Below are 18,684 nucleotides of genomic sequence, written 5' to 3'. Positions count from 1 at the left end.
CAGGGCTGCTGCTCCTTGGACAGGAGCGGGCTGCTCACGTGTCTGCTGCTTGCGTGGTCGCAGTGCCCTGGGCTAAAGCATTAGGCAGTCAGAGGGGAGCACACTTCGGAACTCATAGGAGCTTGTGTCCAAGGTGGCTGGAGACTTGGTGACCATGGGACCACAACTGAGGTGGAAGGTCCCTGGTAGGAGTAGTTGTAGAGTCCCAGGTGTTATCTGAGGGCACCCTGGGTAGAGGTGAGGCTGGGTTCCCCTTCAAAAAAGCAAGACCTCTGAAGAGCTGGCCTCCCAGTACTGTTTGCAATGGTAGCAGAGGCTGCCTAGTTAGGCGAGCCTGGTTAGCCTGCCCCTGAAGGTCCTGCGGGACCTAACTGTGCCACACACACACACACACACACACACACACACACACACACACCCCACATGACCACACACTCCTCTTTTGCTCCCTCACTCACTCACGCTCTCTCCCTCACTGCCACCTTCTTCCTGCCTCTATAGTTGGGTCTGGGGTGTTATTGACCCGTTCATGGATGGAGTTTCCCGTTCGTGGATGGAGTTTCCTCTACAGGTGTCTGGTTATGTGGCTCACTCTCTAGCACATTGGCCAGACAGGATAAAATTCACCTCAACAAGACACTACACAAAGGGAACAAAACACAAATGTACTCATGACACTGATAACCTCAATATAAGTGACCACCTGAGAAAAGAGAATTAGGGGAGAGAAAATAGAGTACAAATTATATCGGAGAAAAAAGGATTAGAGAGAAAAAAAAGGATAATACATATGTGTGTGTGTGTGTGTGTGTGTGTGTGTGTATATATATATATATATATATATATATATATATATGGAGAAAACACCACATAACAAACAGATAAACCAAAAAAATGCAAACACCCAGCAAAGAGGGTGGGGGCAGAATCTGTAGAGGCTGAGCTTATATACAGAAAATAAGGTTAAGAATTGGATGAATATGGGGAGGACCTCAGTTCAGTATAGAGGAAGTAGAAAGAGGATGTGTGGATAAGAAGAAAGAAAATGAGAAGAAAATAATAATAAATTTACAAAAAAATGATTTAAAAAATAGTATAAAAAATAAAAAATAGCAAATAAAATAAAATAGGATGGAAAAGTAATGCAAAAAGAAATAGAAAATAAATCAACAAACAAAAAAGGAAAATAAAGAAAAAAGGAGATAAAATAATATTAAAATAAAATAAAAATGAAAAAGTGAAGTGATGTTCCTTTGGCTGGCTTAAGATCCCAGTCTTCTGTATTGTCTGTGGTTTCTCAGTTTCCTGTTTTTGGGACTGAAGGCCTCTCTTTAGGCCAGTCCCTGTGGACTCACAAGGACTATTCAGATTTCTTTTTTTAATCCTTTGTACCATTCAGGGTGTATTCTGGGTGTGGCTGTATTGGTTGCCTGGAGACTAGAGGGAGGGGCTATCTCTTCAGGAGAAAATGGCTGCTCAGGTTCTGGGCTCAGGTATGATTCAGCTCCAGACTCACTGCCACTTCTCCTGGACCCTCTCCTCTCCCCAACCTCTCCCCAGACTCCACAAGTCCGCACCTTCTCCTGCACCTCAGCCAGAGGTGAGTGTCCGTATCTGAAAGGTCCTATGAACTAGGTTCAGTGAAGAAAAGCACAGGCCACAGAAAGAGGAAAGACTGTGCCTCTGCGAGCTCCTCTCCTGCCAGCACTGTGCGGTCTGGTCAGCCCTTCAGGCTGCCCCCTCTGGGCTCAGTCTTTCTTGACTATGGACCCAAACGTAGAATCCCCTGCCACCAGCAGTCCTGCGGACCTCCTTTCCACAGTCAGATGCTGTGCCTGTCCCAAGGGACACAGCTCAGTGCCATGCAGTTTCCCTCTGAACCTCTGGGTACAGAGGTCTGGCAGATCTCTCCTGCCCAGATCCTTAATTTTACCTTTCTCCAGGGGTCCTCTGCCCTTCCCAGCTGCAAATTGTCTCACTAGCTGAGTCTCCTTCACCAATTCAGGGTGGATGTTATTCATTTCAGCTGCTCATTCTATCTGCTCTGGGACAAGTCTTGGGACACGTCCATCTATTCTGCTGCCATTTTGTCCTCCGACGGTCCATAATTTCATTTTATTTATATATGAAATTTAGCCAGTTGCCCCAACACCATTTATGAAATTACCCATTATTTCACCTCTGATGCCACAAAGTCATCTTTACCTTATAATAAATTCCCATGTGAAATTGGGTCTTCTAGTCTTTTCCCTCAATCCACTGGCTTATTCCACTGCTAAAACCACTTTGTTTACTATCTTTGTCATATGTTTTAATATCTGGTATGTAAGTTCTCATTATTATTGTTCTTTTTTTCCCTTCAAATATATCTTAGGTATTTTCATACATGTATTATTCCAGTTGAACTTTATAATTGTTTTTTAAAATCCTTCAAAACAATTCATTGTAATCTTTACTGAAGTTAATTTCATTTACATATGAGATTATGAGAGAATTGACATTTTTACAATCTTGATTTTTTTCATTAAGTCTTTATTTATACCTTTTAGTGATGTTTTATAGTTTCCTTCCCATTGGTCTTGAACATTTCTTTAATTTATTCCCTTGCCCATCACTTCAACCATCCACTCACTCTCAAGCATAAGACCTTTCTTTTTCCATTGAGCCTCCTAGAAAAAAATCCCAACCATGGGGCAATCCAAGTACTCACCTTCAACATGCATACAAAGATTATAATAAAAACTAAAATGGCTATAATAAAAAACACAGGCAATAACAAGTGTCGAAAAGGATGTGGAGAAATTAGAACCTTCATACATTACTGGTAGAAATTTAAAACAATACAGCTTCTGGGGAAAGCAGTTTGTAAGTTCCTCAAAAAGTTAAACATAGGCTGCCATATGGCCTAGCAATTCTACTCCTAGGTTTAGTCCCAAGTTAATTTAAAATATATATACATGTAAAAACCTGTCCACAACTCTTCACAGCAGCATTCTTCGTGGCAGCCAAAAGTGGAAACAGCCTGGCCAGTGTGGCTCGGTGGTTGAGTGTCAACCTATGAACCAGGAGGTCACAGTTCAATTCATGGTCAGGGCACATGCCTGTTTTGCAGGATCAATCCCCAGTAGGGGGCTGGGCAGGAGGAAACCGATCAATGATTCTCTCTCATCATTGATGTTTCTATTTCTCTCTCCCTCTCCTTCTTCTCTGAAATCAATGACAATTTTTTTTAAGGTGGAAACAACTCAAATGCCCATCAATTGATGAATAGGTAAACAAAAAGTGGTATATCCATTTACTGGAATATTAGTCAGACATAAAAATAAAGTACTGATAAATACTGCAACACAGTAAACCTTGAAAACATTATGGTAAGCAAAAGAAACTAGATACCAAAGGCCATCTATTGTATGAACATTTAAATAAAAGTTCCAGAATAGACAAATCCAGACACAGTAAGTAGATTAGGTGGTTGCTAAGGGCTGAGGGGAGGGGAGAATGAGTAGTGACTGCTAAGGAATACAGTTTCTTTCTGGGATAACGGAAATGTTCTGTAATTAGATAGTGGTGATGGCTGCACCAGTTTATAAATATACTAAAAACCAATGAATTGTTCACTATAAAATGGAGAATTTTATAGTATGTAAATAATTTTTTTAAAAAAACAAACATGCGTATACATGAGCTGCTAAGAATCATCTGAACTCACGGATTGTTCCCAGTATAAATTCACGGTCTTCCACCTTTAACAAGTACTTCCACCTTTAACAAATAACTTTCCATGTTTTCCTAGTCAATTCTCTCTCAGTCTCTTCTTATTTGCCAGGACACATTTTATTATCTACTTTACTCAAACCTCCAACCCTGCCGCCTCTTGTTCACTCTCAGCAGATAATAGCACCTCAAAGTAGAAAACTTCCCCACTTCCCATCACCAAGCCTATAACCTCACTGTCTCCACCAGTCCTTTCTTCCTACCTTCTCACTACAAGGAAGAGCTGTTTCTCCTCCCTTTCAGGTGGATCCCTGTGCTCTGTAGCCCAATCCTCCAAAGAATATCCCTTCCTCCCCTTTTCTGTATCTTAAAACTCAATCTCTCCGCACTTAAACATGTTCATGTCTTTCCCACATAAAACAAATGAACAAACCAACAAAAGTCCAGAGTGACATCATCAAGACGGCAACATGGGTCATTCCCAACTTCAGCCTCCCTCACAAGAAAATCAACTAGCAGCTATCCATAGAAAAGACACCACTGTGAACATCCCAAAGCCCAGGGGGGAGGCTAAAGCACCCTGCTGAGCCACATTAGAAGGATAATAGGAGGGACACACTCTGACCACATTACCCTTCCCCCATGCTGGCACAGCACTACACCAAGAAGACCCCCTGAACCTAAAGTTTCTCCAGTGGGTAAAAGAGAGCCCAAGGTGAACTTCCAGCTCTCCCAGCATTACAGGGTGCTTCCTGGGAGACCCACTCTGTCTCATGAGGATCAATGAGGGAATCAGCGAAGTTTGACGACAGGGGATCAGATAAAGCCTTGTTGCAACCAGCCTGCGGATCTTGGGAAGCCACATTTCTGCTTGCAGAGGCTCCAGAGCAGAAATCCCAGTCACTGTCTTTGCCCAGGGCCAAGCTGCTGGACCCATCTACCTAGAGAGCTTGGTTAGCAGTTGTGCCTGATTTGAGTCACCACACAACAAGTCATGCTGGTCGTGGAGCCTGTTGTATGGACCCTTCCATGTAGAGAAGTTTGCAGCCCTGCCCGAAGTGCTGAATATAACCTCCATTCTTGCCTGACCAAAAAGCCTGGCCAGAGAACCCAGGCAGCCACAAAGACCATCTAACAGCCCCACTTAGGCAGGGCTTGGCTAGGAACAAAGCCAGCAATCCTCCTATATAATAAAAAGCTAATATGTTAATTAGACCAAACAGCAGAACAACCATCCGGACAACCTTCTGCATGAACCCAGGGCTGCGAGGGCCAGCCACGGCTGTGAGGGGCTGCAAGGGCTGGCCGGGGCAGCCGGGGCTGCGAGGGCTGGCCAGGGATGTGAGGGCCGGCTGGGGCTGCGAGGGCCAAACCCCTTGCACAAATTTCATGCATCAGGCCTCTAGTGCTAATGTAACTTCTGGTCCTATGTAATCAGGATGCCTGAGCAGTGACTCTAGGCAGCCTCAGAGCCCAGCCTACAACCCTACCCTGCAGCAGACCCAAGCCAACAGCCTTGATCAACTGCTTACCATAATCTGTGGCCTCACCTAGGCAGGGAGCCCAATAATGGCTGAAAATTTCCCAAGCTTGGGGAGAGAAATGGACATCCAGATTCCTAAGGCCCAAAGTATCCCAATATATTAAACCCAAAAAGGGTTACAAACAGATACATTAAAATTAAATTAATTGTCAAAAGTAAAAGACAAAGAGAGAAGTTTGAAAGTGGCAAGAGAAAAGCAATTCATCATGAATTCAAGCAAGCCTCCAAAAGACTATAAGCAGATTTGTCAACAGAAACTTTGCAGGCCAAAAGAGAATGGAATATTATTCAAAATATTAAAGGGAAAAAAACTGTCAACCAAGAATACTACACTTGGCAAAGCTGTCCTTCAGAAATGAAGATATTTTTCCAAACAAATGAAAACTGAGGGAGTTCATCACTGCCAGATCTGCCTTACAAGAAATGCTAAACGGCATTCTTCAAACAGAAATAAAATGCTAGTTAACATCATAAAAACATATGGGTGTATAAAATTCATTGGTAATGGTAAAAATATAGTCAAAGTCAGATTCCCTAATATTATAATGTTGGTATGTAATTTACTTACAGCTTTAGTTTTAAAAGTTAAAAACAAACATTAAAAATAACCATAACTATTGCCCTGGCCAGGTGGCTCTGTTGGTTGGAGTGCTATTCTGTACACCAAAAGGTTGCAGGTTCAATCCCTAGTCAGGGCACGTACAGGAGGCAACTGATTGATGGTTCTCTCTCAAATTGATGCTTCTCTCTCTCTCTCTCTCTCTCTCTCTCTCTCTCTCTCTCTCTCTCTCTCTCTCTTGCTCTCACTCTGTCCTCCTTCCCCTCTCTCTAAAAATCAATAAAAACATATCCTCAGGTGAGGGTTAAAAATAATAATAATAAAAATAACCATAACTATTAAAAACAAACCAATAATTTGTTATTGGGAACACAATATAAAAAAGATGTAAATTGTAACAACATCAATAACCTAAAACATCTTTCTCAATTTCTTTCCTTATTCTTTTCTTTATTTTTTAATTTTTTATTGAATTTATTGTGGTGACATTGGTTAATAAAACTATATAGGTTTAGGTGTACAATTCTATAATATATCATCTGTAAAAGTACAAGTATGTTTCTGTATTCTCTCAAAGTTAAGGTGTTCTCAGCTTAAAATAGGATGTTATAAGATATTTTATGTAAGCCTTATGATAACCACAAAGAAAAAACCTATAGTAGATACACAAAAGAATAAAATTAAGAAGTCAAAACATACCACCATGAAAAGTCATCAAAACACAAAGAAACACAGAAAGAGAGGAAACATGAAACAAAGGATCTACAAAACAGGCAGAAAAAATTAATGAAGTGGCAGTAGTAAACCTATCAATAATTACTTAAAGTGCAAATAAATTATCCAATCAAAAGACATAAAATGGCTGAATGGACTTTTTAAAAATCCAATATATGCTGCCTACAAAAGACTCATTTTAGCTTTAAGGACATGCAAACTGAGAGTGAAAGGATGCAAAATATATTTCAAGCAATAGTAACCAAAAGAAAGTAGAAGTAGCTATACTTATACAGACAGAATACACTTAACGCTAAAAATGGTCAAAAGAGACAAAAAAAAAAAAAAAAGGTCAATCCACTAAGAAAATAATTAAAAGAAGTTTTCTTCAAAAACTGTTAATATCTTATTTAGGCTTGTATTTTGACTGCCCTAACAGGTTATACCAGGACATCTTTCTTCTCATTGTTTTCTATATGATTTTAAATAACCTAGGCATGCTCTGTCCATATACTTTGCTTTTAAAACCACATGGTTCCAATGGCACTTTAGATTCCAACTTCTTAACAGCTTTCTCAATTTCTTTCCTTATTCATTTCTTTATTTTCTTAATTTTTACTGAATTTATTGGGGTGACATTGATTAATAAAATTATATAGGTTTAGGTGTACAATTCTAGAATATATCATCTGTGTGTTGTACTGTGTGTTCACCACACAAAGTCGTCTCCTTGCATCACCATTTATCTCCCCTTTACCTTTTTCTATGTCCTCCCATCCCCCTTTCCATCTGGTAATCACCATACTGTTGTCTGCATCTTTGAGGTTTCTGTGTGTGTGTATGTATGCTTAATCCCTTCACCTTTTTCACTTATGTTCTTCTACCCATTTTAATGGCAATTTTGGTAATTCCTATTTTCTTAAAAATCATCCATTTAACCTAGTTTCACAGAGTATTCTCATTGCTATGTCCTCTGCATCTGAGGTTGCCTCTATAGCTAGGATCCTAACTTTTTACAGAAAGGTCTTCAACAAATTGCAACATGACTTTCACACTTTATCTTCTGGAACTCTGTCAGGCCCCAGATAGCCTATGTACTTTTGTCTCCTTGTCTTAGCTTATGCTTTTCCCATCTGGAATGTTTCCTTCTAATTTCTACACTTGATGAAATTCTACTTATCATTTCAGATCCCAATCAAATGTCAATGTAATTACAGAACAGAATTGGTCACTCCTACCCCTATGTTTGGGTAACCCTTTGCTCATAATAATTCTCATAGGATTTCTCATATTGTGTCATAATTATCGATATTTCTCTGCAGCCAGGTTTTGAAATCCCTAATGACAGACTGTGCCTAATTAAATTTCTCTTCCTTTTTAACATCCTTGCTGTATATAATCCTAGTACTTAGCAAAATGCCTGACACATAATAGTAACTTAATATGTTTTGGTTGCACCCTGCAGTTGTCCTTTACAATTTGTAAGGATATAGTACACACAAACATAACATGTATTTTATCTGTTCCCCCACTACTTTAAGGACAGAAATCTGAATGTTTTGCTCTCCACTGTATCTTCAGCTCTCGGCATAGCACCAGGCATGTGGCAAATACTCAAAAAATATTTGTTGAATTAATATTGTTTGAGGTAAATTAAGCAGGGCTGAATCTACATGAAGCAACTATTTGTCTGAAAGAGAGAAGTACTGATCTAAACATCTTCAGGATTTGACATATTAATAGAGATTTGAGAGATCCTTATGCTGTAGCCACCCAAGTATGATAAGGGCTCATTGTGAAGCTCCACTTGAGGAAACTCTACCACTCTTTTGACATACTAGCATTTGAAACAATAGTGGTCATAATGTGGAACCAACACTTCTGCCTCACTCATTCATTCAACAAACATATACTGAGTGCCTACGAGGTGCCAGGTACTTCTGGAGAGTGTGAACATTTCCACATGAAAACATTCCAACCTCAATCACATATGTTTCCCCTTGAAAATAAGGGATGATGTGTTAATGCTATGTTAAAAAAAAGAAATCTCAAAAAAAAAAAACTGTCTGATAATCCCTCCCTATGAAGACTCTACTTGCTGCAGGAGAAGAGATGGAAAAATCATAAATGGAATTAACGTGGGGATCTATTTTATGTACTTTGAGAACCTAGCATCCTATTATTTTAACTTTTACAAAGTATTTAAAATGAGACAAGATTAAGTGGTCCTGTGAGAGAAAATATGCATTGCAATGTGGGAAGAAGCCATGGGGAGGTGGATTGATTTATGTTCACAGGCCACCTAAGCTTTCCAGATGGCCCCATATTTGTCATTCAGCACCCCATTCGACATCATTCCCCACCCATTCATGCACCACAATCACACGGCCCTATAGTGGGTACCAAGGAATGTCTGAAGCCGAATCAGATGATCAACATGAATCCATCTCAGCCCAGAAGCATTCTGCCTGTCCCTGGATGTGAGAGAAACCCTGTTGTCCTGTTGGAAAAATAAGATGCTCTATTTAGTCCAATCAAGCAAATAGGAAGTTGTCAGAATTGCTTGACCTCTAACTGGAATGGTGATGGTCTGGCTTTCCTCGGCACTTGTCGACTGCAGCATATAAAAGGTCTCTCTCCTTCCTGCATGCCACTCCATAATAAAGAGGCAGCTAAACTGGAGCAGGGTAGAGGAAAGCTGTGTAACTAAATCATGTCACCTACAAATGGTTGAATACAGAAGGTACGTTTCTCAAATATGTGAAACGCTGCCACATGTTGGAATTCTATTTTGTTCTGTATGACCCCAGAAGGTAAAGGGGGGATCAGCAGATGAAATAGGAAGAAAGATCACAGCATCCCAGTTCAATAGAATAACTTACCAAAGATAGCATGGGTCAGCCAGCCTGTGAAAAAGCGAGCTCTCTATTGTGAAAACCAAGACAGTCACTTGACACAGATTCTGCAAAGGAGACGAAGGATCAGAAAAGTGTTTTTGCCAGATAACATTTAAGTTGTCATATCACCAAATATGAGAGTCCATTTTAAAAAGTGCAGAACACATCTAAAGAGAATTTTTTAATGCACTCATCAGACAATGACCTGAGTAACAAATGGTGGCTCTCGTTACATTGTCTCTCTAACTAAACTGCTCGCTCTACTTCTAGCCAGCAGTGAGACTTGCTTATTCAAATCTCCTGGCTCCAAACACCCCTGGTATAACTCTTAGTGGGAAATAAAATGGGAGAGAGGATAGAGAGCAAGCCACAAATATGGACAATCTACATCCTTAAAAAATCAGTCAGAAATAATTAAGAATTGGGTAAAATAAAACAGGGGGAGGCTGCTTCTGTTAGAATCTGAACAAATATACAAATATACAGGGTGGGGCAGAAGTAGGTTTACAGTTGTGAGTATGTGAAACACAGAGTTTATTCTTGTATTATTACCTATTAATTATTGTGTTTTTTTCATATGAACAACTGTAAGCCTACTTTTGCCCCACCCTGTATAATGAAATAGGCCAAATCTTACTTGTTTCAAATCCAGCTTCAAATGGGTATTAACTAAATAATTTTGATGGTGCAAAAGGGAACAAAGTGAGGCTTAGATATGGGCTTAATTAAAGGCAAGGTCCTAACACTGGGCAGGAGCTCAGCAAATGTTTGTTGAATGAATGACTCGCTCTGTGAGGCCATCAGGCTTGGCCTTGCATCACAGAGCCAGGGGCTAACTGAAATCTAAGACCTTGGGAGCAAGAGATGATACACCCCACAAAGGGCAAACTTGGCAAATAGAACGTACCTATGTATATGCTGAAATCAGAAGTTGTAGTACCCTATCCTTCACTGGCTAGTGATGGTAAAACCCAGAGCTAAGAAAGGTCACGTTCATACTGGTTTTGTAACACATACTGCCATTTGATCACTTTCCTGGACAATTCAACTGTCAATATCAAATGAACTTCATGAAATTAATAATTTCAGCTCCTCATTAAGATTCTTCATAATATACACCGAACTACAATCAGAGACAAACTGTTTCTTCAAAAACAGTATATTTTCAAAATGTGTAAGTTCAAATGCAAACAGTACATCATAAGAAAAAAGAAAGCATTTATATACTTTAGCATTTTATTTTAGTGCCCCAAATAGTATTTTAAATAGCATTAAAATTAAGTGCTAGCGAGAAAAGGATTAAAATTGATTTATCATTTGATGTCAATGTTGTTCCTTTGCCAAAGTATTTCTATTAAAGGCAGACTCTATATGCATTTTATCTCCTGGTCTTAATTTGTGTTTTGCTATGCTCGACAATTTTAATGCCAAGAGTAAGAAACTAAGTGAGAAAGGGAATGTACTGGTCTGAACCTGGAGAGTTGATCTAATTGAACTGAAAAAATTAAACCCCTTCTCCATCTGTTCAGTACACCTGCTGATGGAGCACCACCACAGGTAGGAAGGAAATCCATCAGAGAGCATGTATAAATAGAATTTTATTTCATCTGCTAAAAGCTTGGCAGCCAAAGTGGGCGGGCTGCCGACACTGGCAGCCAGGCAAGAGCTCTGAGCTGCTTTCATGTTTAGGTGAAAGGAGCGAGGAGACAAAAACCTAAACACACAAAAGGAAGTAAAATTTCTCAACAACTCATATGACAATCAACCAAGTCATTAAGTTTGTTTAGAACGTGTCAGGCATTTCTGATGAGTGGTGGGGGAGACAAAGACCAGCCACACCCCCTCAAGAGGATCATACAGAAATCTGATGAAAAACAGACATGTCCACCCATCACTTATACAGCAAAGTTTATATGTTCCAACTTCCCTTGTGGCAATTATAAAATTAAGTCAAGAGTAAGGAGGGCACTAATGACATGTCATATCTTTCTAAGGATGAGGTCAATGGAAATCCTAAATGTACCAAAATGTAAATCAGAATAAAATGTATTCACGGGAAAGAGAAACCAGCAGGCCCAATCCATACACCATCAGAAGTACCACGAATGGCAAGAGGCATTTGGGTTCCTCCTTCAAAGTGTAAGTCTGAGGCAGGAACTCCTCCTCACATCCCCATCAGCCTCTGGAATGACACTCACACCTTGAGGGAGAGCAGCCAACAGCTGTCAGGGTGAATAAACCAGCAGCAAGGGAAATGACAAAAGGATCTTGCTCTTTGAGCAAAAATGAAACCAAGGGACATCTCAAGATATGCCTGATGTGAATATTTGGATCAGATACTTAAGAGCAAAATGTTAAAGGAGAGGCGAGAAGTTGGGGGAGGGAGAAAAGGAATGTTTATTCCACTGGGGGAAGTGTAGGCTTAGGGAAAACTTCTGATGCCCTTCAAGAACATTAAGGATATTATCGTGAAGATAATGACCTGCTATTCCATAGCCCCAAGGACAACAAGAGAAATGGGATTGAACTGTGACAAGGGAACACTGGGTTAAATACAAGGAAGAATTTCCTGACAGCAAAGGTTATTAAACACTGAAAAGGGAAACTAGAGGAGATTAGGGATGCTCTCTGGGGGTCTTTAAAAAAGCAGAATAGCTTGGCAACTATCTGGGGGCGATTTAGGTGCAGCTCTGCCCGCTCCTCTGGCCTTCATCAGCGCTCTAATTCATCCCTCGGTCCGGACAAGACACATTCACCACAGTAAACTCCTGTCATACTCTGTTCAATAATGAGCTCTCCGAAGAAGAATAAGCATTAAGAAAATGGCAAAAGCTCTCTTGAAAGTAAAACTCATTTTTCTTTATTTAAACTGCATGTTAGGTTTTTGTGGTTTTCTTTTTCTTTTTTCCTAACACATCCAGAAATAACCAAACAAAGCTCATCTCTTCTGATCTGTTATTCCAAAGAATTCAAAGAGTCTGGGTGGAAGATTAAGTGTGGGGAATGTTCTGAGTCAGAGACACACAGAATAATTCATTACATACCTCTTTGCTAGGTACTGTTTAGCATAGGAAACCACTGCCAAGCGATTCTAGAATTTGGTTCTCAGGAAGCTAAGAAAGGAGATTCCCATTGGTTTGGCTACTAGGAGGCAGACTAAATGACATCTAAGATTCTAAAATTCTAGAGCCTTTGTTTATTTTATGACTGTATACATTGTATTATATTAAAAAATCAAATACTGAAAATATTGGGGGAAACACTTGGCAAAGTATGTAATTTTCTAACCACTATGCTATACTTCTGAAACTAATAAAAAAACAATATTAAATGTAAACTGTAACTGAAAAATAAAAATTTTTAAAACCCAGAATGCTCAACACTGATTTCAAAGAAAATACTTGAATTGAATTCAAGATTTCTATAAGTAGATAAAAAAATCTACTATCTAAAATTTCCATATAAAAATCTGTAATATTTAATCCTAGTGATTTGACTAATACTAAATGTAGCAGGAGAATAAATATTAACTTAAAAAATCAGAAGAGTCTCACATCCCAAAAGGTCCATTTCTCTAAATACATGAATTTTTATTCTCCCTCTATGTCAAAACGAGAAAAGAGGCTTTTTTGTTGTTGATAATCCTCATCTGAGGACATTTTTTCATTGATTTTTCTGAGAGTGGAAGGGAGGGGGAGGGACAGAGAGAGAGAAACATTGATGTGAGAGAGACAAATCGATTGGCTGCACGTTTCCTCAGCAGGGCCAGGGATCCAGGCTGCAATCGAGGTATGTGCTCTAGACCGGAATCGAACCCAGGACCCTTCAGTCCGCAGGCTGATGCTCTATCCACTGAGTCAAACTGGCTAGGGTAAAAGGAAGCTTTTGAAACCAGGATCCTCTTCCCCTGTCATACATGTCATTACACTTTGAATTTTCTTGTTTGTGACCTTTCTTCACCATTATTCTATCAGCTCCATGAAGGGAGAGGGTGTTTATGTTTTGTCCATCATGGTATCCACATCACATAACTCCCATAGACACTCAGATATTTTTTTAAATGATGGATTGAATGATTGAATGAATGAACGAAGGGCGAGGATTTACCTAAGTACACAGTCCTAAGTGGTGTATGGAAGGGACTGTTATAGTATAGCAATTTACTCTCCTCCCAATGACCCATCACAGAGTGAACAAATGCCAAATAATGGAATGAACAAGGTATTTGGAGGCAGAAGACTTCATTTTAGCCCTAGTGTTGTCACCAATTAAGCCAGGTACTTCATCTCTCTGAGCCTCAATTTTCTCACCTGAAGTGTGTGTGTGTGTGTGTGTGTGTGTGTGTGTGTGTGTGTGTGTGTGTGTGTGTGAGAGAGAGAGAGAGAGAGAGAGAGAGAGAGAGAGAGAGAGAGAGAGAGAACAAAGAGAGAGAGTTGCAGTAACTTAAGGACAAAGAAAACAGTTTGTAATTAAACAGATGACAGTCAGATTTCCACATATTCTTTATTAGAGTTTTTCATAAAATGTTTAAATAGTGGAGGAGTGGTACAGAGATAATAACTGGTGCCAAATGCTGATTCCAGGGAAGAATTCAGTAAGTGGAAGAAGGAAGAATTATAAAGCTCAGCCAATGAGAAGACACTTAGCTGGTTTACTTCTATGCTGTTGGGAGGTTCATTCACTGCACATAAATAGCAAACAAGTATAGTAAGACAAGCATGCACTGAGCGAAGCAGGGGCCACTGCCCTTAAGAGGGGAAAATCTGCCCTGACCGGTTTGACTCAGTGGATAGAGAGTCGGCCTGCAGACTCAAGAGTCCCAGGTTCGATTCCGGTCAAGGGCATGTACCTTGGTTGCGGGCACATCCCCAGTAGGAGGTGTGCAGGAGGCAGCTGATCGATGTTTCTCTCTCATCAATGTTTCTAACTCTCTATCCCTCTCCCTTCCTCTCTGGAAAAAATCAATAAAATATACATTTAAAAAAAAAAAAAAAAGAGGGGGAAATCTGCAAAATCCAGACCAGGAGGCTTGCCCTATAGGTTTGGATTTACAAGTCTAGTCTTCCATTGGTTATGACTTTCTACCTAGAACTTTACCCTTGGTCGTGGCAAACTGCCATCTGAGAGGCAGTGGTGCCAAATGGGCTGAACAACCCAGTTTCCTATTGGTATAGTGGAGAGAGCATACTTCCACACTCAGATTTTAAAATAGATACCATATAATTATTAAAGCAGTTACACATAAATAGTAACTAGCAGGGAAAAAAGAGGGAGGGCTGCATGCACAACACCCGGCATCTGCCACCAGTCCTCCTGGTTTCTGTACCTTCTGTGTGTTCTTTTGTTTTGCAAAATGATTTGAGAGATTAGGTGGGTTTTGTTTAGGCAGGACAGCTGAGGAAAGTTGGTGAATAAGTGCTACTTGATTGCACAACAAAAGATATAAAATATTTTTTAAATAAAATATACTACAAATTAATAAGAATAAGACAACCCAAAAGAAAAATGTGCAAAGTATATGAATAGACAATGTAGAGAAAACAAAATCAAAGTTGCTAATATAAAAAAAATGCTGGATCTCACTAAGTAATCAGGTACACAAAAATAACAGCAAAATATTTATTGTCCACCAGATTCACAAAATTTTCAAAGTCTAATATACCAAGTATTGGTGAAGATGTGGAAGATGCAGAGATAATGAGAACTTTGAAGAGAACTTTCACATCCCTAGTGCAGGAATGGTAACTGGTACAGATGCTTTGAGGAATAATTTGGCATTGTTGAGTACAGTTGACATATTTGGTAACTCAGCTCCATTTCTAGGTAATTCCCCTAGATATCACAATATATGTATAGAAAACATGTAAGTTGGCCATTATAGCATGGTTAGCACAAGGCAAAAAAAAAACAACAGAAGAATAGATAGCCCTACATGTTATTAATGGGAAAAACAGAAACCTGGCACAGGCTTTTAACTCCTTTTAAAAACAAATTTTCTAAGCTAATAAAGTAGAAAATATAATCTTGTTTCTTCACTTGAAACCTTTTCTTCTATGTGGTAATGGTAAACATATACTAACCTTAGGAAAGCTAGTGATTTAGAGAGGGTTCAGTCCCTAATTTGAGAATTTAACTCTCATTAAATAAGAAGTTAAACACAAACAGCACCCAACAGTACAAGATAAATTTAAGGAATACACAGCTCAGGAAGTGTTCAGGTTATTTCACTAACTGCAAAACTAAAAATAACAGTGCTGCCGAAAAGGAGCCTGAACTTCACCCCCACCCAGCAGTAACATAAAGGCTAATAGGGAGCCTGAACTTCCACCGGCACCTTGAAATAATGAGAGAGTACCCCCCTTTTGCATGCTGGTATGCTCTCAGAGGAGGGCTGTTAAGATAGAAGTTTTAGATAAGATACAGAGTCTCAAAACATAATAACCAAAATGTCCAGGATATAATCAAAATCACTTGTCATACCAAGGACAAGGAAAAGCACAAATTGAACGAGAAAAGACAATCAGCTAATGACAACACTAAGATGACACAGATGCTAGAATTATCTGGGAAAGGTTTTAAAGCATTCATCATAAAAAAAAGTCTCAACAACCAATTATGAACACACATGAAACAAATGAAAAATATAAAGTCTCAGCAAAGAAATAACAGATAAAATACAATAGCTGAAATTAAAACTCACTAACTGGAAAGAAGACAACAAAGGAAAAAATCAGGGAACCTGACACAGGAACAATAGAAATTACCCAATCTGAACAATAAAGAAAAAATTTTAAATAATCAGTGTCAAGAACCTGTAGCACTATACAAAAGATCTATCATTCATGTCATCCAAGTTCTGGAAGGAAAGGAGAAAGGGGGTAGGCCTAAAAAAGTACTCAAATTATGGCTGAACATTTTGCAAATTTGGCAAAAGACATAAACCTACATATTCAAGAAGCTGACTGAATCCCAGAATAAAATCGAAGAAATCCATGCCAAGATACATCATAAACTCTTTGAAAACTAAAGACAAAGATTTTGAAATTAGTGAGAGAGAAACATTTTACCTACAAAGGGAAAAAACAGTTTGAATGACAGCAGGTTTCTCATCAGAAACCACAGAGGCAAAAGGAAGTGGCACAACATTTTTCAAATGCTTAAAAAAAAGAACTGTCAGCCCAGGATTCTACATCCAGCAAAAATATCCTTCTGGAAAAAGGGAAATCTAGGCATTCTCAGATGAAGGAAAACTAAGAGGCATGTGGCCATTAGACCTACCCTAAAAGAATAGCTAAAGAAATTACTCCAAACCAGAAATGGTAAAAATGCTAAAAACAAAACAAAACAAAAAACAAAAAACACTTGGTGTATAAATGAAATGTGACTATTATATTAGACTAGAGACCCGGTGCACAAAATTCATGCACAGGTAGGTTCCCTAGGCCTGGCTGGCAATCAGGGCCAATCTGTGGGGTGACTGGCAGGGTAATCGGGGGGCTCCTGCTGGCACCCACTATGGCCAGCCTGGTGCTGCCTGCTCGCTGGCCCCACACTCCACTGCCACTGCCAGTCACCTCCCTCTGTGGGGCAACCAGCAGGGTGATCAGGGGGTCCCCACTGGCACCCATCTTGGAGGCAACCAGCTGGGGCAGCTCCTGTGTTGAGCGTCTGCCCCCTGGTGGTCAGTGCACATCATAGTGACAGGTCGGTCCACTGGTTGTTCTGCCGTTTGGTCAATTTGCATATTAGGCTTTTATTATATAGGATAATGCATAAATAGTATTTTGCCCTAGTTAACTTGCAAAACTATTCTATAAAATCATTTAGAGATAACAAATGTGGTGTTTGAGTTATTTCCACAAAAAGATAGATATAATAAGCTCTTAATCAGGTCTATCACCTCCTATTTATTCCACCACTGTCTATGCCAGAAAGTCAAAGTCAACTTACATCATTTTAGCTTACAACAAGTTTTTTTTTTTAAGTAACCTGCTATGAGTGCTAATACTGCTTATTGATCCAGCAATTCTACTTCTGAGTATATGCCCAAAAGAACTGAAAGCAAAGATTCATACAGATATCTGTATCCTCATCTCAAAGCAGCATTATCCACAACAGCCAAAAGGGAAAACAACCCAAGTATCCATGAACAGACAAAAAGGTAAACAAAATGTGATAGGTACATACAATTCAGCCTTAAAAAAGAAGGAACTTCTGATGCATGCTTCAACATGAATGGACCTGAGGACATGATTCCACTTACATGAGGTACACAGAGTAGTCTAATTCATAGAGACAGAAAGTAGAATGGTGGTTGCCAGAGACTAGGGAGAGGGGGAATGGGAAGTTTTTGTTTAATGGGTAGAGAGTTTAAATTTGAAAGATGAAAAGATTTCTGTGGATGGATGATAGTGATGATGGTGCTGACAGCACAAAGATTTCTGTGGAAGGATGATGGTGATGACTGCCATTGAACTATACACTTATAAATGGTTAAGATGGTAAATTTTGTTATGTATTTTTGCCACTATTTTATTAATGTTTAATTAAAAAATAATATCTACCTTTTACTGAATACTTACCTATTTACCAGGCACTATGCTAAGAGCTTTGCATATATTTCCTTATTTCTCCTCCCAAGGACCTTTGAGGAAGATAGGATGATCTCTGTTTAACAAGTTAAAAATGGAGTCAAAATTCAAACTGATGTTGGTAAAGCTCTGAATCCCATTCTATCTACCCCATGGTGGTAAGGACTATTTGTTTCAAAAGCACTAGAATAAAGCACTCCTGAGCCTCTGACCACAATACGAACCAATTTTCATGTAAGGGAAAATAACTTACAGACACTAACGGCAAAAGAGATATAAAAGGCACTGATATATGAGATGAAAACGATGGCATCACTACAGAAGGTTCAAATTCTTCAAAGCCTAAACCAAAATGTTTTTCACATCCTAGGGGTAAGAGATTCTTTCTATGAAACAGAAAATTTTCATTCTTATAACACTGTGGAACAAAGAACACAAACAGGTGACTTTTTTCCTTTTCTACAGTTGCTTTTAGAGAAATAATATGACCTGAGCACAACCAATGACCAAACTAAGTCATGCCTTGCAGTGGTGCTATTTGTCACAATCTGTTAGGTTTCAGAATAAACTCCTAACTTCAGTAGTCTCTGAACCTTTTCTTTCACTTTACCAAAATTTCTACACACTCACCTCTCCCTGTTTCACAGTGTTCTCTGGAACTCTTCC

The 18,684-nt window shown here is 39.3% G+C and overlaps 1 protein-coding gene across 5 annotated transcripts in view; it reads right to left on the bottom strand.

Annotated features, from left to right (window-relative positions):
* Nucleotides 1–18,684, bottom strand: part of MSRA (methionine sulfoxide reductase A) — a 431,326-nt gene that overhangs the window by 329,955 nt on the left and 82,687 nt on the right. The window contains exon 1 of one of the 5 annotated variants that reach the window (XM_054717620.1): nt 9,413–9,469. The exons of the other annotated variants lie outside the window; for them this stretch is intronic. The gene's annotated coding sequence lies outside the window, so the exon portion shown is untranslated. Of the gene's footprint in view, nt 1–9,412; nt 9,470–18,684 lie in introns of those variants that run through there. 5 annotated transcript variants of the gene reach the window in all.

Source organism: Eptesicus fuscus, chromosome 6 (assembly GCF_027574615.1).
Source record: "Eptesicus fuscus isolate TK198812 chromosome 6, DD_ASM_mEF_20220401, whole genome shotgun sequence".
Taxonomy (NCBI): Eukaryota; Metazoa; Chordata; class Mammalia; order Chiroptera; family Vespertilionidae; genus Eptesicus; species Eptesicus fuscus.
This window is presented reverse-complemented; position numbering and strand designations above follow the sequence as displayed.